Genomic DNA, 26,375 nt, shown 5'->3' with positions numbered 1-26,375 from the left:
GCTCCTGAGTTTACTAGGATACTACACACAGTGTACGGCGTAAGACAACTTGTTGTGTTTGGCTGTTTTCCATAAACATTTTTTTTTCCAATTCTCATTATTAAGCCAGTATTTTTTTCATGTCGAAATTAAGAAAAATTGCTCAAACAACTTTTCAGTATCCTATCGAAATTTCACACTCTTGCTACATATTAACACATTTTTATTAAAATTTTAAGAAGGATCATGTCATTATTTATTTAAATAATTAAACATTCTGTTCACCGTCTAAAGCTGGTGTTAAATCTATGGAACCCTAAGGGAGCTAACAAATCTATATTTGTATTACTAAATGTCATAACTATCTCCCTTTTTACCTATGATTGGCCCCTGCAAAGACAGACACGTGTCACTCTTTCAATCAAGTTTATCCCATTAAACTAGTGGATACTTAAACAACGCAATTAAAATAACCAGGTAACAAGACTGGCCATGTCTTTCACAAAGGAGCACAACCAGATACAAGATATAAAGATACCATATGTCTACATGGAACCACGAGACACAAGATCCAGAGATACCATATGTCTACATAGAACCACGAGACATAAGATCTAGAGATGCCATATGTCTACATAGAACCACAAGACACAAGATCCAGAGATACCATATGTCTACATGGAACCACGAGACACAAGATATAGAGATGCTATATGTCTAGATAGAGCCACTAGACACAAGATCTAGAGATGCCGTATATCTTAATTAATGTCTTAATACCAGCTACTGAAGTCCTTCCAAGAGCGTGTCTGCAAAGCATCCACACAATCCTGATGCAGACCACCGCATCCCTAAACGACTATTGTATGGCCAACTAAGCGAAGGAAAGCGCTCGCAAGGTGGTCAAAGAAAGCGCTTCAGGGACACCCTCAAAGCTTCTCTGAAGGCGTTCAGCATAGACCCAACCACCTGGGAGACAGAGGCACATGACAGAGCATCATGGCGTCGCGCTGTGAAAGCTGGTGCACAGGTTGCTGAGGAAAAGAGAACAACGCTGGCAGAAGAAAAACGCCAGAGAAGAAAATCAAGGCAAACGACACTAGCTTCAGCTGGAATAACCTGCCCAGTGTGCAGCCGAACATTCCGGGCTCACATAGGTCTCACCAGCCACATGAGGAGGCATAAAACCCCAGTGCAAACCCCTCAGCCCCCTGGATGACAAAGTGGTCATCATCGAACCACGATGGAAGAACTATATATATATATATATATATATATATGTCTTAATTATTTAAGATTTAAATTCTTTACAATGTTTCATCTCCATCCTACACAGCGTACCTAGTCTATTCCACAAACTGTTCAGATATCCGGGCTTGTTCTAAAGTAAACAAACATAGATTGGAAATACAAACGGCTCGCACTAAGCTGACCCTAATTAGCCGACGTCAATGACATAATGCATTGATTATTTCATTTACACCGTGTTTGAGTGTACTCCGACACGTCATTGACTGGAAGTGTCCGTATATTACGCAACTTAAAGATCTGTAAAGATACACAGTGAAGACTCACCTCGCAGAAGAGAAACTATTTGGAATAATTTTTTGTTATTTTTATTAACAAACTTTTACCTTTTTGGTTTGATACCAGTTCAGTTCATGATATTCCATACACGGGCGATGTTCAAATCCAGTAATCAGGGCACTCCTGTCACTTTAGCTGTCACTTTAGCAACTTAACCTGTTAAATAGACACATAACATTATCAATAGTAATGATTAAAGATGTTCCTGCTTTTTGTTTTTAGAACTTAATCATTTGACACCAAAAGGACAGACGGAGACGACACAAGCGAAACATAAATCAACCACAGGCAGACAACGGTTTTGTCTGCGATGGTTGTAGCAAAATATGTAGGTCACAGATGGGACTGTGTATCTACGTGAAATGCTCCTCTCCTCCTTAATCTCCGGATTAGAAAACAAGCCTAATGACCTTATTATATCATTATATACAACATACATATTGGCATTTATAATCAAATATTTCTTAAATGAACAAAACTTTTGTTAGTTGGTATCGTCCATCAATCCCAAGCAATTCTTTCATGTTATCAAACCTCTAAAGGTAGGTAGGTACCCCTTACAGACCTTGCGATCGATAGAGTAGAAGGTGTAAATGTAATGTTTTTTTTATGTTCGGTCAGATATTATTTGGACTCTTAAGTGATGCCACGTTTCTCCCTCAAAAGCTACGGTCTGCGGGCTTTTTCAGTGCTTGGACCAAAGGTTTGGAACTCACTCCCCATTGATCTCAGACAGACAACATGCTACATCACATTCAAGAAGAACATTAAGACCTACCTGTTTAAAACTTTTTAGATTAGTTTGTCATTTTAGCTCTCGTGTTTATGTTTGAAATGTTATCCCACCGCCTGAGCCTACATTTTATTTGTTAAAAGCGCCCTATAAATTAGATTATTTTAATTATTATTATTTTTATATGCAATGTTTTTATGTTATTTACTGCACAGCTTTAAAGGCCTCGGAGAGGGGGGGGGGGCTTGGTGGCTGAGTGTTTTACTAACGTAAGCCAGATGGCCAGAGAGGATCAATGTAAGACACCAACATTATCGAGACACTGGTAACATGAATAAGACTTATTTATGGAAACTACATTGACTCTTGAACCTTTCACAGAATATTCTATGGATTTTTTACCCCCTTTGACTAGCATAATAATCTAAGCAGCAACTGGTCAAGGTCTTGCCTCGAAGCTTCGCTGCACAACTGAAAGAACTTTTTGTTTTCCTATTCTGATCAACTTAACCGTTTTACTTGACTCAATGTGCTGTCAGGCGTGACAGTATCTGATCAAATAATGTATGGATCGAACGCAAGGTGGCCAGAGAAAATGAATCCAGGAGATTAACGTCTTTCTGGACACTCATACCATCTTAGAGACTCATACATTAGGAACACTCGTAACATCTTCGAGACTTATATATTAGTGACACGCTAACATCTTAGAGACTCATCCATTAGGAACACTCGTAACATCTTCGAGACTTATATATTAGGGACACTCATACCATCTTAGAGGCTTATATATTAGGGAAACTCGTAACATATGTGTCGCTATCGAAATGAAGCTACCTGGGAAACTGTCATGGTTCAAATGTATACAATAATTTATAGTATTTGTAATTAAAGAATTGATAAAACCTAGTAACAACGAACATAAATATATGAATTTACTGCAGAACTAAACCTGTAGAACAGAAATGTGAACAAATAAAAGAAAACTTAGACTTCTAGTGAAGTGGACAACAGCTTTGTCTGCATCGGTTATGGCAAAATAAGTAGGTCAAAACTGGGTTTTACATGGTCATGTGGAGCCGAGAACAATGTTTACGTTTACTTTAGGAACGGGGTGGTTGAGTACAAAACACTTTGGAGTCCGATTCATTAGTCGAATGTTTAAGTCCTTGTGATGAAAATGCGGATTGGGGTTTGAGTCTGTGCAGGTTGGTTTAAGTGCGTGATTGGCGTTTGGTAGTTGTGCTGGCCACACAAATATCCCGTCGTAGTAGTAAGACACATACTATCTCATTAGTCTCAGTTTACGTTTCCCCCCAATGTTGTCCGTGACTTCGTTTCTTAGCATTTTGAAGTGCAGTAAGTATATGCTAACTCTTTCTCTCCGTAATTATTTGTCCACGTTTCAAAGGTATTCTTCTCTCTGCCCATAACCACTTCACTCACCTGTTAGGATTAAGCTTCAATAGCTTTGTTGTCTGTTATCAGAAACTGTTGTATTTGGTATAGAATTAAAGGAAAATCCATGCTCTTTTTATATAACACAAAGTCAAGTTTATAAAATTAAATGTTAATTTAATTTAATGAGGTCAAATCAACGATGGTATCGTTAATTAGGAGAGAAAGAGTTAATTGAGGTCTAATTTTGTTTTTCATTGGAGATTTATTTTACGAGAAACTAAGCAAGGTCAAGGGCGACAAATTTAACTTTACAAGTTGTCAACTAAATTTAAAATGAGTTACAAACAAACATAGAACAAGCAATAGAAGAAAAAAAAAGAATACCTATTTAAAAACAAAGCTAATTTATGGGAAGGAACCGCTAATTACTGCCATTTATCTGAAAATGACGGGGTTTATCTCTCTTTCTGCCATATAAAACAAATTTAATTAATGAGTACTAAAAGATTAACGTATTGGTTAATTGTGGCATTGATTTGTGTATTGCTATCGACTATGAATATGTATGCAAAATTTCAACTTGACCAGAGAATGGAAAGTGGGAAAAAAACGTGTCTAAACGTAATAAGGGGACTAAATCCATATGTAAATTCACATCTATCATTAAGTAGCATTTATTCCCCTTATTTCAAAATCAAACAAAATAATTAATAAACAAAAATTAATAAACTAATTTTTTTTTTTTTAAACTGATTTATGTCTCGTCAGGTTCAATAAATAATTGTGCAAAGTTTTAACTTCATTTGAGAATGGGAAATGGGAGAAATAACATGTCTAAACTTTTTACCAGATAGACAGACAGAGTTGATATAAGCTTTGTAAAAATTTATTCTGTTGCGCTGGATGCAAAAGAATTATAAGATACATTATAAAATACTAGATTAAGAACACTTGCTTTGTCCAGTACTCCGAGTACACTGAAAAGCTAGCTAGTTAAATAGATTTTCTGTCCTAGTTGAAAATCCGTAATAGTCCGATAACAGTTTTACAGCCTTGAATATTGGGTGCATTAAATCAAATGTGAATGGGAAAAATAATAAAAGAAAAAGAAAGAAAAAATATGCACTTTGTTATTGACCTCAAAACTCATTCGTTGGCACTAATTTTAGTAACATATTCAAAGGAAGTACAGACGAAAGTAAATAGCAAGGGCGATAACTAATTTCATTATGTCATTTACGACATAATCTAAAGATGATATACATTACTGTCTACATGTAATCTAATAAGATGTCCTGGGAACACACTGATAGACTTCATGAAAAAAAAAAAAAAAAAAGATCTCGCTTAGCAGCATGTTCTGAATTTGGAATTCCCGAAAGACTTTTATTTTCCCGAAGCTGTGGCCGTAAATAGCCGGGCGTTATCTTATAAATCGCAATTATTGCTATTTACATACAGACATGCAAATGAAATGTTTTGCTTCCATTTTGGTGTACTTCCACTGAGAATTATTTTGTATCCGACTGTTATGTGGGGCGTCTATCAGAACCTGGTATTTGCATCGATATTGTTATTGTACAGTAGTTACGCTGAGGATGTCAATTGTAGTCAAACTGAATTTCCATTATATTGGATCAATAAAAATGATCTATCTATCTATCTATCTATCTATCTATCTATCTATCTTCTATCTATCTATCTATCTATCTATCTATCTATCTTTCTATCTATCTATCTATCTATCTATCTATTTATCTATCTATCTATCTATCTATCCATCATCTATCTATCTATCTATCTATCTATCTATCTATCTATCTATCTATCTATCTATCTATCTATCTATCTATCTATCTATCTATCTAATTATTTCCCACGTTCTAATAGGATTGTTAATTTTTTAACATTTGTACATACTTCCTTGTTATGATCAAACTTCTATAACATTTTTGTTTGTTGTCAGAAAACGTAACATTTGTTATAGAATTATAGGAGACTGCTAGCTCTTTTTATATAACACAAATACAAGGTTAAAAAATTTAATTTAATTTCAATTGGGTCCAATCAACGATGGTATCGTTAATTAGGAAAGAAAGAATTTAAGATGCGGTATTATCGTTGTTTCAAGAAAATATATACATTTACATTATTGATAACAAAATAACAATTTTGCTATAAATAAGAGGATCACTTTAGTTTTAATGTACCAGAGTGAAATAGCCAAGACATCTATCACATCGCTAAGATTTATTTATGTTCCTTTAAAAAAGATATAACAATACGTCTAATTCACATCGTTGTAATATGTAAACTCAGGGTAACTTATGCTGCTTAAAGAAACGTATATAGTGTGAATCACGTCACATTTCTATGTGGATCAAATTGTGCAACTTTGTGATCTGATTTTAATATCACTCATGCTACAGTAGAATCCAGTTAATGGCGCCACTGGTTAATAGAACTATCCGCTTATTCGGACTGAGTACTACAGTATCGTAACATATTGTGTACTTTTAATCGTTTATTTATAGCTTGATCCGTTTAATTGGACCAAAGAAAGAGATTTCTTAGACAAAAAGTTGAAATAATAGAAGACTAGATTAATGACGCAAGTGTTGGAGAGTATCACTATACAAGTTACGCCAACTGTGTCACAACTTCAAACGTAGAAATAACTTAAATATATAAATTATTCTGAGACCTAATCATTTGCTTTTTATAACCGTGAAAACTCATTGTAAACTGGATAACACTAAACATGATTATGTACTCAAGTAATTCCAGGGCAAACCGTCAAAGCCTATGTTTCAAGATAATACAGTCAGTTTTTAAGAGAATCCTAAATAAAACTTGACGGATAGTAGATCTCAGAGGCGTAGCTAGGGTGGGGGAGGGAGGGAGAGAATCTGAAAATCCTCCCTGGCCCCCACTTGATGGAGGCCCCCCAAATGAGTGTTTTTTACATTAATTATTAACTATTACGCAAGATGCAGGGGTTCCCTAAAGAGGTCAAGCCCCCCGGTCTCCCAAATGATGCCGAATTCCTAGCTACGCCACTGGTAGATCTAAATGTACACAAGCAGGGAACGTGAGAAATAAAAAACAAGATAAAAACAAACTGACAAAGAAGAAGACAAACTGACAAAGAACAAGACATACTGACAAAGAACAAGACATACTGACAAAGAACAAGACAAACTGACAAAGAACAAGATAAACTGACAAAGAACAAGACATACTGACAAAGAACAAGACATACTGACAAAGAACAAGACATACTGACAAAGACAAGACATACTGACAAAGAACAAGACAAACTGACAAAGAACAAGACAACACTGACAAAGAACAAGACAAACTGACAAAGAACAAGACAAACTGACAAAGAATAAGACAAACTGACAAAGAACAAGACAAACTGACAAAGAACAAAACAAACTGACAAAGAACAAGACAAACTTAGAAAAACAAAATCACTCTTTAGTTGGTGAAAAAAAAAAGCCAGAGGTTTAGAGTCTCACGGTCTTTTGATGACTACCAACCATGCTACTTCACTGACCTTGACCGCCCCACAAACCAATTAAGCACAGTACTTGTGACATTGACCAGTTAGTGATCCAACACCAATCGAACATCAGCCATCCATTAGGAAACTGACCTGGAGGACCCTAAGAACTAGGCAGACAATGGATGGCAATCAGTTCTGACTGAGGTAGGATTGGGGAGTGGGCTGGGTAAACCAAACGGCAAAGATTTAAAGGGCTGGTCAAAACCTTTAACATTTGCTGTGTCTAATCTGGGTTTTAATCAGGGCTTTAATCTTGATTTTTGTTTTCTCGGAGAAGTTTTTTGCATTCTACTTTTGACTTTCTAATCGACCTCTAGGTTTATGTTAGTAGCTAAAGGATTCTAGAGGGATTCTTAAGTTTTAAGCTGAAATCATTCATCGCTTGGCGTGCTGGTATTTCAATTTTTTGTCTTTCTAGATCTTAGGCAATGGCGGATCCGGAGGGGGGGGGGCGGTAGAGACAATCATGGCTGCCCGTGACTATGTTATGTAGCCTTCTACAACTCCAAAGTATACATATATTTATTTATAATTATTTATAATATAACGCATTTATAGAAATCAGAATTGCACTTTCATAAAGTAAGTACAATCGAAATATCTTTCTCTTGTTTCGGCTTAAATTTATAATAATTATCAATTCCGAGGCGACTTTTTGCTTATTAACATAGTTCCTAAAGCCGAAATGTGGTAAAATTATTTTGACTTTTCTCCCTTGACGTGCGTCCCCTATCAGTATCAAAGGGATAAAACTTTGGTTGTGTAAACATGGTATTTGTCACGATGCGGCGCCAGACGCCCCATTTGAGCCCCTACGACGTGCGGATTTGGGCATTGCCTTCAAAAACGTGGAACGTTTCTTTCTAAAGAAATTCTCGTAGGAATAATTTCCTAGCAGTCTTCGATTTCCTGAATGGTACGTGATGAATCGTGGTGACATATCTCAGTGTACGACAATATTTACTTTTAGATCTAATCAGAATATGAACTCTCTGTCTCTCTGTCTCTCCCTGTCTCTCTCTCTCTCTCTCTAAACATTGGTTTTTAACAAACACAACTAGATATGGGTCAGACTATCAAACTCAAACTTTACAGGTCTGTCAGTTAACAAATAATTTAAAAATCTCAAAATTTGCAATAAGTAACTTAGTCCAGAGGTAGCCAACCTTTATTATTTTCATGCGCCAATTTTTTTTTCACTTGTTATTCAGATGTGCCGCTATCCTTTTCACTTCATAACAAATATATTATTTTGTAAAAATTTTGATTTATACATATGTTGCAACACTACATATGATTACATACATATATATGATATTTCTAGTTTCCCAAATGATCTAACAACAGTTATTATAAGACATGGACGCCCAAGACTTATGGTCCTGAACCCTTGTGCTATATAGTTGTAAGTGCGGAGTTCTTCCTCTTAGAAAAGCTTTTTTTTTTAAAAAAAAAAGAAAATGATATTTTTTTATATTTTTTTTTCTTCTTGTTGTTTCTTTCGTTTATCCATTGATCACACAGCGATGAAACCCTGAACTGATGGTCAAGCAGCTAACACCAACTCATTTTATTTAAAACCACAAGCCCTTATATAGTTTCTAGGTATACATGTTCCTGACATATGGCTGACATCTCATACAAACATAAACAACGAGACTCTCTAAGAAATCATGCTATCAACCAATTAGTACAGCCAGTCAGATTACTAGGTTCAGACAGTATACACACAATTGTATGTCTGTCATCAATACTGTTACACCTCTCAGTAAGTCCCCTACAGTGTTGAGCTCTATTAGACCGACCACTCGATAACTTACGAATACCTCTATTATAAATTAATATGACAATATTTACTATTGACCCCTTCCTGTCTTTCACGACTCTGTAATGTTAAGACTTTCTGATCTCATATAAACTCCATTCTTTTCTCCAAAGGTTGAGCAAAAAAATCCTACCAGCCAAGTTTGGCTTGGGAGTGTCTAAGCTTGGATATAAATTTGAACAGGTCAGTCGCCATTTCGAAGCCATATCGAAGCCATATCAAAGCCATAAAGACTGTCTTGTGTCTTCTTCACATCATTTCCTTGGCTTCACGCGCATTTCTTTCTTTCTTTCTTTCTCTCTTTTCTTGTTTCTTTTTTTTCCGAATGTTTCTACCTCTCTTTTATTTTCTCTTCCTTTCCACGACAATAATTTACGCATCAGAAGAAAGTATTAATGTCGTGACAAAGTTTATGAGTCGATATCGATTTGAACTATCCAATCAATCTCGAGCTTCGCGTCGTCTCCACATTTAGCCCTGGCACCACACATAGACTTGCGGGGGTGGGGTGGGAGGGCGCTAGGCTGAAACTGGTCAATGGTCAGAATGAGCGATGATTAGGACTGAACAATTACCCGACTGTACATCGGCCGGTCATATTGGGTAAGGATCAAACCGGGCAATGGTCTAAGAGATGTCTACAGTGAAAATGTATTTTCGGTTTTCATGATGGGAGATACGACCAGACGTAGTGATTTAAAAAAAAACAAACAACAAAAACATTAAAATACAATTTAATGCGAAAAAAATATTTCCGATTGGCAACAACAAGACCATCAATTATACATAAAACACTGAACCATAATCTTCAAATACAAAAACAAAATCTAGTAAAATACTCAGACACAAAGATAAAGGCACATTCCTCGTTCCATATGCTAGGGCCGGGGTCGGCAACCTGCGGCTCGCGAGCCACATGCGGCTCTTTGGATGTGAAGCTGCGGCTCTTTAGTTGAACAGGCAAATATTATTTATTTTATCGAATTTTGGTAATCAAGATTATTAACAGCATTTTGTCAAAAGCACTCTACCATCGTCAGTTTAAAGAATTCTTAAACGAAATGGAGACTAATTATTCCGACCTCCTTCTTCCCCCCAAAAAAAATTGCCATGACTTTCCAAATTTAAGTTGATGAAACGTTTTGCTTTGTGCTTGAATGAAATAAATACATTTCTAAATGAAAAAGGCATTTATCACATCGAATTAGAGAACGACAAATAGTTGCAAAAATTTTACTTTATGATCGATATAACAGAGAAATGAAATGAGCTGAATCTAAAACTGCAAGGAAAGGGAAACCCAGCCTATGTTTTGGTAAAAGAATTGATTTGTTTTGTAAAAATTGCAATATCTTCATTCTTAGAGATTAAAGACTAAACCCTTCTTATTTACAATATATATAGGTGTGTGGCTGAAATAGATATGAATACTTAACTTTTATACTGCTCATAAATGCTGTATAATAAAGTACACAAAATTGCAAGTCACAAATTTTCTTTTCATAAAACTCTTTAATCGGCCAGTCTATATTTATTTATGTCTATGTTCAGCACTTATAAAAAAATCAAAGATGAATTTCTTGACAGATTTGAGCAGTTTAAAACCAACAAAACCTTTCTAGCATTTCTAATACACCATCTCAACACAAAAGTAACGAAATTCACATTCATCCATTTAGAATTGATACTGAATCTCTAGAAATTCAATTACCGGTAATTGATCTAAAAAAGTAAAGATTTGTGGGGTGAAAAATTTACAGAGTTGAAAAGAAATTTAGAAGTCCAGAAATGTATGTACGTAACGCAACAAAATTTGACAGATTTAAAAGGAATGCCGCGAGTTGATTCGAAGCATGAAATAATATTCCAGATGGCTACAGTGAGGTGAAAAAGTTGGCATTTGGATTGCTGACTATCTTTGGATCGACATATATGTGCAAGCAAGCGTTCTCTTGTATGATTACAATTAACAGTAAAGTAAGAAGCCAAATTACAAATGAAAATTTAGAGTCGTATTTGAAACTAAAAACAAGTTATGAGCCAAATGTATTCCAACTTTCTAAAACCATGCAAGGCAAACGCTCCCATTGAATTGGTTTGCTCAATCGTTTGTTATTGAAGTACTATTTAAAGTTGTAAGTAAATGTTTACTTCTTTAGTTGTTACCGACAAAAAAAGTATTATCTAATAATGCCATATTTATATTATCTGATTTGTCAAAAAGTTTGTCAATCTGGAAAGCACTTTATCAGCAAACGCCAACCTAGAAGATGAGGTAGACTTCCGTATTGCACGTGCCAGTGCTGCTTTTGGCAAACTTCAAGGACAAGTGTGGCAACGGAGAGGACTCAGCATATCCACAAAACTGAAAGTCTACAGTGCTGTAGTCCTCCCGTCACTCTTATTTACATCAGAGTCCTGGATCCTATATTCCGCCACACCAAAAAATTAAACTCCTTCCACCTACGCTGACTAAGGAGTATCCATAATGTGCGTTGGTCCGACCATATACCAGACACAGAAATCTTAAAGCTGTCCAACATTGCGACAGTGAAAAGGTTCCAACTTCGATGGGCGAGACATGTGGTCAGCTACCAGACAATCGCCTTCCCAAACGACTTCTGTACAGGGAGTTGTGTGCATGAAAGCGCTCACAGGGAGGTCAATACAAGCGCTATAAAGACACTCTCAAGAGCTCCTTCAAGGAATGCGATATCGACTTTCATGGCTGGGAAGCACTAGCTCTCGATCGCTTCTCATGGCATGAAGCTGTGAGTCTCGGAGTCTCAAGATTTGAAGCAAGAAGAGTGGCCAGAGTGAAAGAGCGCCGAACCAAGAAAAAGCTGAGAGAATAAGCAGGCCTACTGCAACTGACCAAACCTACCCATGCCACGTAAAGCCGGCTTTTTAAAGCGAGGATTGGACTTTACAGTCATCTTCGAGTCCATAGGAAATGAGAAATGGGCTCATCTTCGATTACGAAGGAGGAGCTGTATATATATATGATTTGTTGAGAAAAACACTACTTATATATGCATTTTTTTTTCAATAAAAAAAATTGTTTGTGTGAGTACTAGTTGGCAAGAAAAAAAATTGTGGCTCTTTTTAAACTTTGAAATTTTGTAAATTGTAATTTTTGGCTCTTCCGTCTCAAAAGGTTGCCGACCCCTGTGCTAGGGCAAACTAGTACAAATACTCCTTCTTCCTTTGTGCTATTAGAGCATGGAATGGGTTGCCTGAGCTAGCCAGGAAAACCAGTGACTTGGCAGAATTTAAGTCATTGGTTAATATGCATGACTAGATGCAGGACGAGTAGGACGTAATAATCTTCTTTTTTGAAGTAACGTCTGTATTATATAAGATAAGATAAGATGTGGGAAGTGAAATTTTCAGAATTAAGTTGATCAGAGTTAACTGCTCTTTGTTTATATTCTTAAGCAATAAAAGAGATTAAGAAAGACCAAGAAGAGAAAACGATATGAAAGAATTCTCGGGTAACATAGTGGGACCAAAAGAAAGTCAACGAAAAGAGGTTGACTGGTCGCTAGTTTGAAATAGACAAACAATCTTTTATCTTATCTTATCTTATACATTACGAAGTTTCTTCAAAAGAAAAAAAATATTTACGCCCTAGGCATATTCTTGTGTGCCGGGTTCAGAAATAAGATGTTGGGCCTCTTCCGGTAAGTTGAGTGTGACTGAACCCATTTTGAGCACTACTGTATCTAACGTTAGAATAGGCCTAGTGGCCTACATATCCAAGCGTATACTAGAGACAATACATAAAGTACACATGTTTCTTATTACGCTAAACGTGTCATTTGAAAACTGAATTTCATTGGTAAACGATGCCACTTGCTAGGATTCCGAGTCATCTTGAAATGCGCTTTGTTTGTCAGAAGTGTAAGAACTTCCCACATTGATATTATCTTGACTGAATGTTGTACATTAAATTCCTAGGAGTCAACAGTTTTGGAAGCCATTTTGTTAAATAATTAATGTTTATCATACTGAGTAAATAGTTCCTTGTCGTTTCGAGCTTAAAGTACTTTGAATAAGGGACCTCATTCACCAAAACTAACGGTCACGTGATGTCCATGGATAAAGTGCAAAAATATACGGTCACGTGATGTCCTTGTCTGATTCGAATTAGATGGTAAGGTGTATAGAAAGGATTGGGAAGCCCGTGACTTAAAGGACGTCTGTTTACGTTTAGTGAATGAGGTCCATTGGAAACGCCCATGTATCATTGTGGGCCAGGCCTATATTACACAAAATTGTGAATTGCAATTCAATTTCGAAGGATAAGCATGGATCATCCATGATTAGAAGATTACATTGCCAAAAAAGTCAAAACGGTAAGTTCCATGTTTTCACAACAAATAAGGTTAACATTGTTCAGAAATTGTTCAAACTTGATGATCATTAGATTGTCTATTGTCCTCTGTTGTAGATACATGCACGTACACAGGGACATGCCAAACGAGCGATGTCCTTGAAATAGTGATTCTTTTCGTTTCTATGTAAGCCCGAAAATTCCCAGAAACATAATGCAAATTTTGTGATTTTGTTGTTGCATCTACCAGCTGACAGATCAACATGAATTCCTACTGTATATGTTTTTATGGTGCAACAATGTATACTTAAAACTGGGCTAATCAAAGCAAAATAGTCCCTGGACATCACTCAGACATCATCGCGCTGTGTGCAAGTCGTGTGTTCTGCAATCATGTCCGGAAGTTTTCAAATATAAGGCTTTATTGACTCAAGAGTTTAATAAATTAATGCTGAAGCCTATGTAAGCGCATCGTCTCCTAAATCTAGATCTATATGCTTATCATTCGAGTATTATAGCGTGCGATAGATCTACACATTCTCAAACCAGAATTCTTTCTCTGAGAGAAGGGGAGAGCAGACGAGGTAAAACAAAAATGTTCATTGGTTTTAAATCTAACATTTATTAGTTTTTGAGAGAAAAGCAAATAGCTCAATTAGGTGTATAAAGAAGGTATCGTCTTTTTTTTTTTAAAAGTATTTTAAATTGTTTATTCTTATTATCTTAGCACGTTAGAAAGAAATAAAACGCTGTATTGACAATTTAAGAGTTACTTCCCCTAACATAGTTCATACTACAATAGCAATTTTTTTCGAGTCAGAAGTTTAATTAAGATTACAGTATTTCACTTGGTTACTCAGACTCTGCTGTAACCTACACATTTTGCCAGATGCAGCGCAGACGTAGCCGTTATCCAGTGGTGGTCAATTTGGTTTTCTTTTCGCCGTTTAATACTGCATTAATAAGATTAGTATCGATTGTTAGTTGCTCGGCCACCAGAAATATAATTTAAGAAATAATAAATACGCCATGATTTAAGTCAAAGAATGTAACAATTAGAAAATATTAAACTCTTATAGTCAACACATTTTTTCCCTTTCAAAAGCCCGTAAGTCGCGGTCCCGGGGACTATGAGCCCCTTCGCGTAATATTTGCTTCGCCACTGGGTTTGGGCAAATATAATAATTGGGCTTTGGGTAAATATAATTATTGGGCTTTTGGCAAATACAATGTTGGGATTTGGGCAAATTTAATAGTTTGGCTTAGGGTAAATATAATTGTGCAGCTTTGGGCTAATGTTGTTATGGGGCTTTGGGCTAGTAAAATTGTGGGGCTTAGTGCTAATATAATTTCGGGGCTTTGTGCAAATAGGATTGCGTGGCCGCGGTCCTTTGGAAGCTGACACAAATTAGTACTCGTACAATAGTACACAACACTGATCACTGACCACTGCTGGTACCACTACTGAACTTCCTACCGTAACAAACACAATCTACAGACAATCCAGTGATCTCATTACAAGAGTAAATTATTGACCAGACTAGTTTGACTTCCGACACCAGGCCATGCACTCACAGAAGCAGACGGCTAGACCCAGACGGCTAATTCAATTTCAAAGAACTTGCATTCGCCACCGTAGCCCTGGGCACGTGAAAGTGAGCGACTCAACGTAATGCCATTGTGTGGCCCCCGCCCCCGCCCCCTTACCACAACCTCCCCCATGAATGTTTTTACAAGAAACATTCTAATGGAAGAGAGGAAAGAAACAGAACAAGTAACAACAAGGCCCTAAAAGGTTTTCTATTACTATCACGAGGCTGGAGAATCAGCGTGGGGGTTGAAGGCTGGGGTCATAGTGAAGCGGTTCTAAGCCCATGTACCACAGCTTAACGTAAGCCCTTGGGGCCACATGCCTGCGAGAAATTATATTTATAAACTAATTCTCCATTCCAGACTTTTTAAGACTTATTTAGCAGGAAAGGTCTACGACACTCATAAAATTGTTTTTGTAAGGTCATGGTGTTTCCAAAAGTTTGAGAACCACAGGGCATTGTATTTACGTGTGGTCCTTGGGGGTCGATATAGGTGACAGCCAGGTGTTTTAATAACTAGATTGCACGCACTAGTGTGTTTTCAATTTATTTTAATGACTTCTCAAAAAAAAAAAATGTTTACGCCGATTGATTTACAGCCTGAAAGTATTTCTTGGAAATCAGGATTATTTCATTGTTTGTTATTTGTACGAAGGTAAGATTCATTTCTTTGTTGAAACACAGAGAACTTGTTTCACAGGGAAACAGAAAGTTGTTATACCAACAGGTGTGAAAGTTAAACAGGCAAAATAAAAAAAAAATCTTAAAAAGAAAAAGAAAAGCTTATCTTAAGGGAAAGAACTCCCTCCTTAAAACTATATCTACTAATAATGTACAAGTTATTTCCCTTATTTGATATCAAAATAATTAATTACCATTTATTTATTAACTAATTGAATAATTTTGTTATTGATTCATGTTTTTTTAGGTACAATAAATAATTGTTTAAAGTATCAACTTGGTTGTAGAGGGAGGGAGAAACAGCATTAACAATTATTTAAGGAGACTAAACTCAACAAATTTAGCCATATCTGCAAAAACTGAAGTATTACTTTCCCTTGTTTGCTGTTAAACAAAATAATTAATTACCAGTAATTAATACTCCAATTGGTTACTTTTTTATTGATTCATGTCTTGTCTATTTCAATGAATAATTGTGCGAATTTTCAACTTGATCCGAGAATTGGTGTGGGAGAAATAACGCGTAGACCAGGAGTTCTCAACCTGTGGGTCGCGACCCCCTGTGGGTCGATTGACGATTTGCCAGGGGTCGCCTAAGACCATCGAAAAAATGGATTGTTATTGCCTATTCTTCTATTGCTGCATGTGTGTGTGTGGAAGGGGTCGCAACAGAGTGGGGGGGGGGGGGTAAAAAGGGGTCGCCGAGCATAAAAGGTTGAGAACCGCTGGCGTAGACACTTTTTACCATACTGACATGGTGAGTTGATATAAGATTTGTAAAAATGAGTTTTTAGAAGTTTTTTTTTTTGTTTATTTATTAGTACCACAGCTTATGGTGATTTTAGGGGGGGGGGGGCTTACATCTACAATACGTTCTTTAACTTTGAAACATGTTCAATATTTAAAAAAAAAGTTTTTAAAAGCCTCGCTTACATTGATTGAAATTGATCAATCATTTTGAATCAATCATAACTATACACAATTGCGTAGGCTATTCTCCTTGTCTAACTGCTTGAATACGTCTGTTGGTACATTTTCCACAAAAACTAAATTAATTAAAACTAATATATTAACTAATTGTTTTTTTTATTGATTCACTTGTTGTCATCGACAGTAAATAATTGTGTAAAGTTTCAACTTGATCCGAGAATGGGAAGAGGGAGAAATAAAATGTAAAAGATTCCCCCCAGACAGACAGAAGAGGTGAGAAAAAAACAACATACTATATCAATCGTGTAGACTGATTCGAAACTCTCTTGCCCAAACCCATACATAACTATTTCCTTTAAAGTCCATCAATCTTTCTGTTACTTTTGGGTTTTTCTATTTTTTAAATTTCACCTCTCAGAAACACAAAGTAAAAAGCTTTCAAACATAAAAATGCGGCTACTTAGATCCTCAGTAAAATACTCTCGAATTCGACCATGCGTGAGATTGGCCTTGTTTTAAATGGACTCCAGTCTGTTGCAGGGAACATTCAGACCTGACCATGCAAGTAAGTGGATAGATGGCACTAATCCATCTCTCTATCAGGCTCCACTTCAACTGAAGGAGAAACTCATCACGCTTAATAACTTTCTACAAAGTGGAACATCCACTTTGGTTTTTTATCCTGGTGGAAATATCCACACACAGTTAAAGAAGTGAGCGCACTTTGTTATAAACAGAGAGAGAGAGAGAGAGAGAGAAAGAGACAGAGAGAGAGAGAGACGAGAGAGAGAGAGAAGAGAGCTAATGAGACAAAAAAGTGAGAAGGAGAGAATAGAGAAAGTGAAAGAAAGATAGTGAAAGAGAGGATGAAAGAGAGACAGACAGGGACAGAGAGAAAGAGACTTTACAACTACATTTTCAAATTTAAGAAAAGTAATTTTTGGAGAATAACTTCTCACTAAGGAAAAATCAACCTATAAATTAAAAAAAAATAGGGGAGAGAAATCTTGCCAATATTAAGCATTTACACAATTCCTTCTGTAAGCTTGCCCTCCCTTCATGGTTCTAAAAGTTGGACACTGACCTGGGTTTCAGATCTAACCATTTGTCTAGTAATTCGACAATTTACGTATTCTTGGTGGTAAAACAAAGAACAACTACCTAATTGGCCACACAGTGAACTATCTAGTTTGACAGTTACAATTTTTTTTTAAATATAATATTTAAACATCGCATACTTCAAAAATGTTACATTCAGCTCGCACGTTAGCGGGAATTCCCGTATTCGACCGTATACTTAAGGAGGAGTAATTAATGTACATAAACTTTTATGCACACCGTCAGAATGCAGAATTCATGTGATGGATTGTTAATACCAGTATTCACTGATGAGACTATTTAAAATATTGTGCTCTGGTAACGTGTTCGTACGGTAACGAAGTTGAGAATTTTATTTAAATTGATTTTTTAATGTTACTCCTTTAGAGTTTCATTGACTGACATTTTAATTATACAAATTAACAATTAATTAAAAAAGCAACTACATAATCTTCTTTTAGATCTATGAACTTCTGTCAGCGTTGCTTCCCCCCCCCCCCTACACTCCCGAACATCTCATTAAAGTATAAATATATACACCAGATTTAACAATCTAATACAACATATAAAGAAACAGTTATACACCAGATATCAAACTTTGAAAAAAAAATAAAGCAGCAATTATACGCCAGATAGTTGCTCTATCGAAAGAAATAAATATAGTATTTAATTATGGGAGTTTAAAGTGTTACATTTTCACAGAGAAACCATAGAATCACATTTTATTGCCACTAATGCCAGGACAAGAATACAAGAATTCTTTATTTTTTTGTTGCTATCTCATTCAAAAGGGGTTGCATGAATCAGCCAGGAAAATCAAATACTAACTAGTGTTATTACCAAGCACACACACACACACAAACTGAATGACAATAAATAATTGTATGACATATTAGCCTTCTCCAACAGCTGACATCCGAAAACTATAGGATACAAAGTTCTAAAGATAAACACCCTCTCTTATTCCGCAAACAAGCAGCTCAACAACAATTAGTCAACAACATCACACACACCATACACATCACACACACACACGCACGGCGTCACCTCTCCTTATTTCACCCCCATTCTCCCACACCGGTTGTAATGTCCAGTGTGTCCACTCTGTTAGCACACGCAAACGTCTCGTCAACCTGTCTATATCCATTCTAATAAAGAAAATCAAAGTATTGATCCCTGGCCTCTGTATTTGTCTAAGTTTTTTTACTGGCTTAACACCAGGCCAAAGCTCTAAGTTCTAGTGCCTCCACTCAGTAGACATGTTTAGGTTCATGTTTGAGGCTTTCCACCTATTACCAGTGTATCTAAGTCTTTATAGTGTCACACTATTTAGGATTTAGTCTCTGTACACATGGCCCACAGTGTTTAAGATTTAGTCTCTGTACACATGGCCCACAGTGTTTAAGATTTAGTCTCTGTACACATGGCCCACAGTGTTTAAGATTTAGTCACTGTACTCATGGCCCACAGTGTTTAAGATTTAGTCACTGTACACAAGGCCCACTGTATTTAAGATTTAGCCACTGTACACATGGCCCACTGTATTTAAGATTTAGTCACTGTACACATGGCCCACTGTATTTAAGATTTAGCCACTGTACACATGGCCCACTGTATTTAAGATTTAGTCACTGTACACATGGCCCACTGTATTTAAGATTTAGTCACTGTACACATGGCCCACTGTATTTAAGATTTAGCCACTGTACACATGGCCCACTGTATTTAAGATTTAGTCACTGTACACATGGCCCACTGTATTTAAGATTTAGCCACTGTACACATGGCCCATTGTATTTAAGATTTAGTCACTGTACACATGGCCCACTGTATTTAAGATTTAGTCACTGTACACATGGCCCACTGTATTTAAGATTTAGCCACTGTACACATGGCCCACTGTATTTAAGATTTAGTCACTGTACACATGGCCCACTGTATTTAAGATTTAGCCACTGTACACATGGCCCACTGTATTTAAGATTTAGTCACTGCACACATGGCCCACTGTATTTAAGATTTAGTCACTGTACACATGGCCCACTGTATTTAAGATTTAGTCACTGTACACATGGCCCACTGTATTTAAGATTTAGTCACTGTACACATGGCCCACTGTATTTAAGATTTAGTCACTGTACACATGGCCCACTGTATTTAAGATTTAGTCACTGTACACATGGCCCACTGTATTTAAGATTTAGTCACTGTACACATGACACAATATACGACGTGGCAACGAACTATTGGTCTAAACTGCCCACAGGTTGTGACGTTGCAAGTCAGTGTTCAGACTATAGCGAATGGTCTCGGCCTAACTAGCTTGCAGGACTTGAATTACTCATGAACACGCGTACGATGTAATTGTCTTCTTTGACACTATGTTTGTAACAGTAGATCGGTTAGACATGGAAAGGATGGAGGTTTAAATGATCGATTAAAAATAGACATCATTCACCAATCGTAAACAAATAACATTTAGCCACGTGATAATATTGATAAAACAATGAAAAAAAAAACGTATCACGTGACAGCCATTAATGGATTACGCAACTTGTATTGAAGAGATAGAGAATCACGAGGCTAAGTGTTGTTTGTTTACGATTAGTGAATGAGGTCCGTTGTGTTACGCTTGGGACTTTTGTTTTGTATGTACTATTAGACGCAACATTCTTTAACCCTTTAGATGCGTGTGGTAGTTTAGCCTCTATACACTAGAATGGTAACTCCATTTTGTATTCACTCATTGTAAAACAAGCTCAGCACTTTAAGGGTTAATGGATCAAAATGAGAGATTATGGTTTTTAAATAGCTGTGAGAGAATTTGGATTTCTCGGGAACTCGTTACTTCGTTATCTTTTATTTCAAGAAATGGTACACAAACGTTACGGACCTCAAGACATGCACATTTTGGGTACGCATTTCACCCCCCCCCACTTACACACACACACACAGGCACACACACAGACAGACACACACACACAGAGACAGACACACATACACAGACAAACATACGCGCGCACACACACACACACACACACAGACACACACACACACAGACGCGTACACACAGACACACAGACACACACACTCACACAGAGACACACACACACACACACACCACACACACACACTCCTCCAGTTCAATGGGAGAATGAAGACTCTACGTTTTTATAATGAATTGTGGGAAGAAGTTTAGGACAGCGTGAAGGACAGAATAATGTCCGCGGGCCATAGTTTTGGCATCAATGATCTAAACTAACTGCTTCCACATATTTGTTTGCTATTGATTCACAGAGGTCACGTGATATTTCTGACCTAATTTAATCCATTATTTTTCTGTATTTCTAACACAGTAATACACATTAAATACATATGTGCATAAATATAAATATATATATATATGTATTTTATTTAACATACAATGACATCCTCTGATCAGAAAGTAATACAACTTTAAAACAAGCTTAATTATAGAACAATTAAAACATATACAACTTCCTCTAATCAGTAAATGTAAGATTATTACTGCAACTAATTACAAGTTTGACTTAGTTGTGAGTGTGGGGGTATATAACCTAGGTGTACTAGAGACGTCGTGAGTTCGATGTGATACATGCTTCTTTTGTCATCAGGTCAGGTTTTTGTGAGGTTTTAATTGAAGCCTGGAGATGGAGCCCAGTTTTAAAAGTAACAACCGGATATTGCGCACGTTTTAAAAGGGAGGAGAATCATTCAGCAATAAAATGGCTGCAGAGAGAGAGAGAGAGAGAGAGAGAGAGAGAGAGAGAGAGAGAGAGAGAGCCTTTGATCTAATTGTTATCAAATGTAGAGTCCGCCCAATAATGAAATTCTGAATTGACAGATTTAATTCAACGGGGATCACAAAGGTTGATGGAGTCTGCAGATCATTGAAAGTGCCACAACAATACAAACTAGAAGAAAGTTTATTTAAGCCGTTTGTGACTATTGATTGTTTCATACAACTTACGTACAGTTTCAAACTAAAACAACAAATATCGAAAGCTGTTTGAAAGTTTCATATTAAAGACAAAATCTGTAGGTTTTTTTTTTGTTGTTTTTTTTACTGTTACGTTCACAATTTCGTATTTTTCCCTTCTAGCTGCCATGAACGAGGAGAAGCCGCTTTTAATTTTATGTAGTTTGTCCGTCCGTCCGTACGTCACGTTTATATCTTAAAACCTATAATAATACTAAAATCTCTTTTCACATTTTGAAGCTTGCAAAGTCCTGTTGCAACGGCTACTTGTCCATCTTCTAAAAGCGAGCCGTTTTATCTTTTAAAATTAAATATGTAAGCTATTTTCCATGAAATAACACATTTGTTAAAAACTAATTAGGCCTTTAATTAATTGTGAAATAAACAAGAGCAGGGAGATTATCCTGTTTATTGTTAGTGATATATACATACAAGAATCTTATGTGTTTTCTGTTGTTTGACCTGCTGATAAAAAAACCCGGTTACGTTTATTTCTGTTTAAAAGTTTTAAATAAATTATATATATATATATATATATATATATATATATATATATATATATATATATATATATGTATATATACTTTATCAATCGCAATACCTGTACACATCTTGCAAATAAGATTTAATAGCAGCATGTAGTATGACTTCATCCTAGAGTTACCGGCACTTTGAAGGCTACGAGAAATAAACTTCTTCCAATAGCTCTAAATAAAAGATTGTCCATTTCCATCAATTCTGTCACGTACCAGGCTCGCGCTGAGCTTATCTTCATAACAATCGATTGAATACTTTGAATATTAACGACCTAATAAATAGAAGAACAAGTGTCGACATGATTCTCCCGAGTTTGAACCCTTTCCGCTGATATCCCATGATGCTGTGCTGCAGGAAGTTTGGGCAAGGAAGTAATCATCTTCATTCTGGAACGAATGTCCGAAACTTTAAGTCTATCAAGTCATCTACATTAATTAAGTCTATCAAGTCATCTACATTAATTAAGTCTATCAAGTCATTTACATTAATTAAGTCTATCAAGTCATCTACATTAATTAAGTCTCTCAAGTCATCTACATTAATTAAGTCTATCAAGTCATCTACATTAATTAAGTCTATCAAGTCATCTACATTAATTAAGTCTATCAAGTCATTTACATTAATTAAGTCTATCAAGTCATTTACATTAATTAAGTCTATCAAGTCATCTACATTAATTAAGTCTATCAAGTCATCTACATTAATTAAGTCTATCAAGTCATCTACATTAATTAAGTCTATCAAGTCATCTACATTAATTAAGTCTATCAAGTCATCTACATTAATTAAGTCTATCAAGTCATTTACATTAATTAAGTCTATCAAGTCATCTACATTTATTAAGTCTATCAAGTCATTTACATTAATTAAGTCTATCAAGTCATCTACATTAATTAAGTCTATCAAGTCATCTACATTAATTAAGTCTATCAAGTCATCTACATTAATTAAGTCTATCAAGTCATCTACATTAATTAAGTCTATCAAGTCATCTACATTAATTAAGTCTATCAAGTCATCTACATTAATTAAGTCTATCAAGTCATCTACATTAATTAAGTCTATCAAGTCATCTACATTAATTAAGTCTATCAAGTCATCTACATTAATTAAGTCTATCAAGTCATCTACATTAATTAAGTCTATCAAGTCATCTACATTAATTAAGTCTATCAAGTCATCTACATTAATTAAGTCTATCAAGTCATCTACATTAATTAAGTCTATCAAGTCATCTACATTAATTAAGTCTATCAAGTCATCTACATTAATTAAGTCTATCAAGTCATCTACATTAATTAAGTCTATCAAGTCATCTACATTAATTAAGTCTATCAAGTCATCTACATTAATTAAGTCTATCAAGTCATCTACATTAATTAAGTCTATCAAGTCATCTACATTAATTAAGTCTATCAAGTCATCTACATTAATTAAGTCTATCAAGTCATCTACATTAATTAAGTCTATCAAGTCATCTACATTAATTAAAGTTTTATTGATTCCCCCCCACCACCCTTTTCATATCCAAATATTAGGAGGTGAGGTGGCAGAGTTGTAAAGCGCTTGGCTTCCTATCCTATCTTGGTGAAGACTGGGCTGAGTTTTAGGACGCCCTGGGTCCACCCAACTCTAATGGGTACCTGAAATTAGGTTTGGAAAGTAAACGAGGTTAGTCCTTGTGCTGACCACATGACACCCTGCTCGTTAACCGTTTGCCAAAGAAACAGTTGGGGAAAGTAAAAAGGCCGTACATTGGACCTCATTCACCAATCGTAAACAAACAACATTTAGTCACGTGATAATATTGATAAAACAAAGAAAAAAATACTGTCACGTGATAGCCATTGTGTATTAAAACTTAGATCGTAATTTGTGTAGAAGAGATAGAGAATCACGTGGCTAAATGTTGCTTGTTTACGATTGGTGAATGAGGTCCATTGACACTCTCGTTAACTGTGGGCCATACAAACAGACGACCTTTACATTATCTGCCCTATAGATCTCAAGGTCTAAAAGGGGGTACCTTACCTATCCAAATATTCATTTTAGTTACAATTATTGACCACAACATAGACAATAATGCCTAATTTGTACTTTTTAAGGAGTCAGTTCAAATTCCTCTTGTTGTGTTCAAGCTGATAAAACATGTTCCTATTCTCTGCATCAGTCTAAATAAAAATCGCTTTAAAAAGATGCTAGAACGCAAGGGCAATAAACGCTTTATAATTTATGCAAGGATGAATACCGGAACTTCCGTTTTTTTCAGCGCGTCTTGTCACGAGAGGGAATGCATTATTGTGCGTGAGTGGGTTGTGCTCCAGTGTGAGTAGTCTTGTCACAAGTAACAGCAATAAGAGCTCGTCCTCTTGTCTTTCAGGGCAGACCAGCCAGAAGTGCTAGACTCGAGTACGTTTTCAAATTACCTCGGCCGAGACAATCTTAAGTCGCCAGGGATGATAGCAATGGCCTAAAATAATAAAGAGATGCCTTGACCTTTTCTCAGCCCTTTCCCCTCCCTCCCTCCCCCCCTTTTTTTTTTACCCCCAATCCGACGCTTGTAATGTCAAGGTCAGAAGGATTGAAGTTCCTGTGACAGAAAATGTCAAACTGCTCTTAGGAAATTAAATCTAGCCCCAAACTAATGGCTTTTGAAGAGGACAAAGAAAGAGAGGAGTGTGGAGAGGGGGGGGGGAACTCAAAAGATGAACTTGTGAAAGGAAATTATGTACGCCTGCTGGACACACAGTTTTAATATTAGTCCACTCACCAACGACCAAAAGAACCTTTGTATAAGACTTTTTTTTATTAAAATTAAATTTTAAACGAGCTACATGCCCTTGTATGCGTGTTCTAGTTATTACTGGCTTGTCTGCTTATATATTTACAGAGTGGGGCGCTCATTTGTGGGGCATGGGTTACATTAGAAAGTGGAGCAATGGGGATATGGCTAAAGAGTTTTGTTGCTCATTAAAACCCACCTCCCCTTATTTTTTTAAATATATTTTATTCAATTCGATAAAGCAATTTGGAGATCTGTATCTGAAATGATTTAATTAATTCATGTATGCGCAAGCACATAGCAACCTGTTTATCAAGAGATTCCTGTCTAGTACAGAAATAATATCAATGGCTGTTCAGTTCCTCCCCATGTGTACTCAATAAAGGAAGTGAATTTTGTTTCGTTACTGTCTTGTATTACAATCCTAGTTTCTCATCTCTTCTGTCAATATCTCGTCTTTAAGTTGGCAGCAATACTATGTAATTTTGCGACCTTGACATTGCTTATCTATCGTGTAAATCTCTAATAAACTAATTGTTAGTTGGAGTTGGAAAGTAATCTTAAAATGCAGATTTTTTCAATTTTAAGTTAATCATCTATGTCTACGAATTGAGTTTCTGTACACAATGTAATTTAATAATGTTTGTCATATATGGATTCATTATAAATATAAAATGTATTTGATTAAAAACAACATTTGCGTATGTATTGTTTTTATACACAAAGCCTAAAAATCGTTTTTTTACAAAGCTTATATCAACTCACTCTGTCTGTCTGTCTGCCTGTCTGGAAACAAGTGTGTACACCGTATTTCTCCCTCACCCATTCTCAACTCAAGCTGAAACTTCCCCGCAAAATTTTTCATGACATAGACAGGACATAAATCTTTTTTTTAAATAAGTAACCAATCAGGCAATTAGCTACTGCTAATTCATTATTTTGTTTAATAGCAACAAGAAAAACTAAAACTTTACTATATACAAATCTAATGGCTAAATGTGTTGGATTTAGTCCCCTTAAATAATTGTTACCGCTTTTTCTCCCTCACGCATTCTCCCATCAAGTTGATACAGATGCAATTATTTATTCTACCTAACAAAACATGAATCAATAAAAAAAAACAACTCAATTAGTCAGTTAATTATTGGTAATTATTTATTTTGTCTGATATTAAATAAGGTAAATAGCTTGTACTTTATTGGTAGATACAGTTTTAATGACTGATTTTTTTATATTTTGCTAGTTTCAATGTGGAATCCATCCTATCTCTGCTTTCACTTAATCTTTATCCCATAATATGTCAACTTTCTTTTTATTTATTAA

The 26,375-nt window shown here is 35.9% G+C and overlaps 1 protein-coding gene across 1 annotated transcript in view; it reads right to left on the bottom strand.

The window, feature by feature from the left end:
• LOC106070803 (G-protein coupled receptor dmsr-1-like) overlaps positions 1-26,375 on the bottom strand; it is a 242,553-nt gene that overhangs the window by 164,987 nt on the left and 51,191 nt on the right. The window contains exon 2 of the mRNA XM_056008595.1: positions 1,614-1,722. The gene's annotated coding sequence lies outside the window, so the exon portion shown is untranslated. The remainder of the gene's footprint in view (positions 1-1,613; positions 1,723-26,375) is intronic.

This window comes from Biomphalaria glabrata, chromosome 13 (genome assembly GCF_947242115.1).
Source record: "Biomphalaria glabrata chromosome 13, xgBioGlab47.1, whole genome shotgun sequence".
Lineage (NCBI taxonomy): Eukaryota > Metazoa > Mollusca > Gastropoda > Planorbidae > Biomphalaria > Biomphalaria glabrata.
This window is presented reverse-complemented; position numbering and strand designations above follow the sequence as displayed.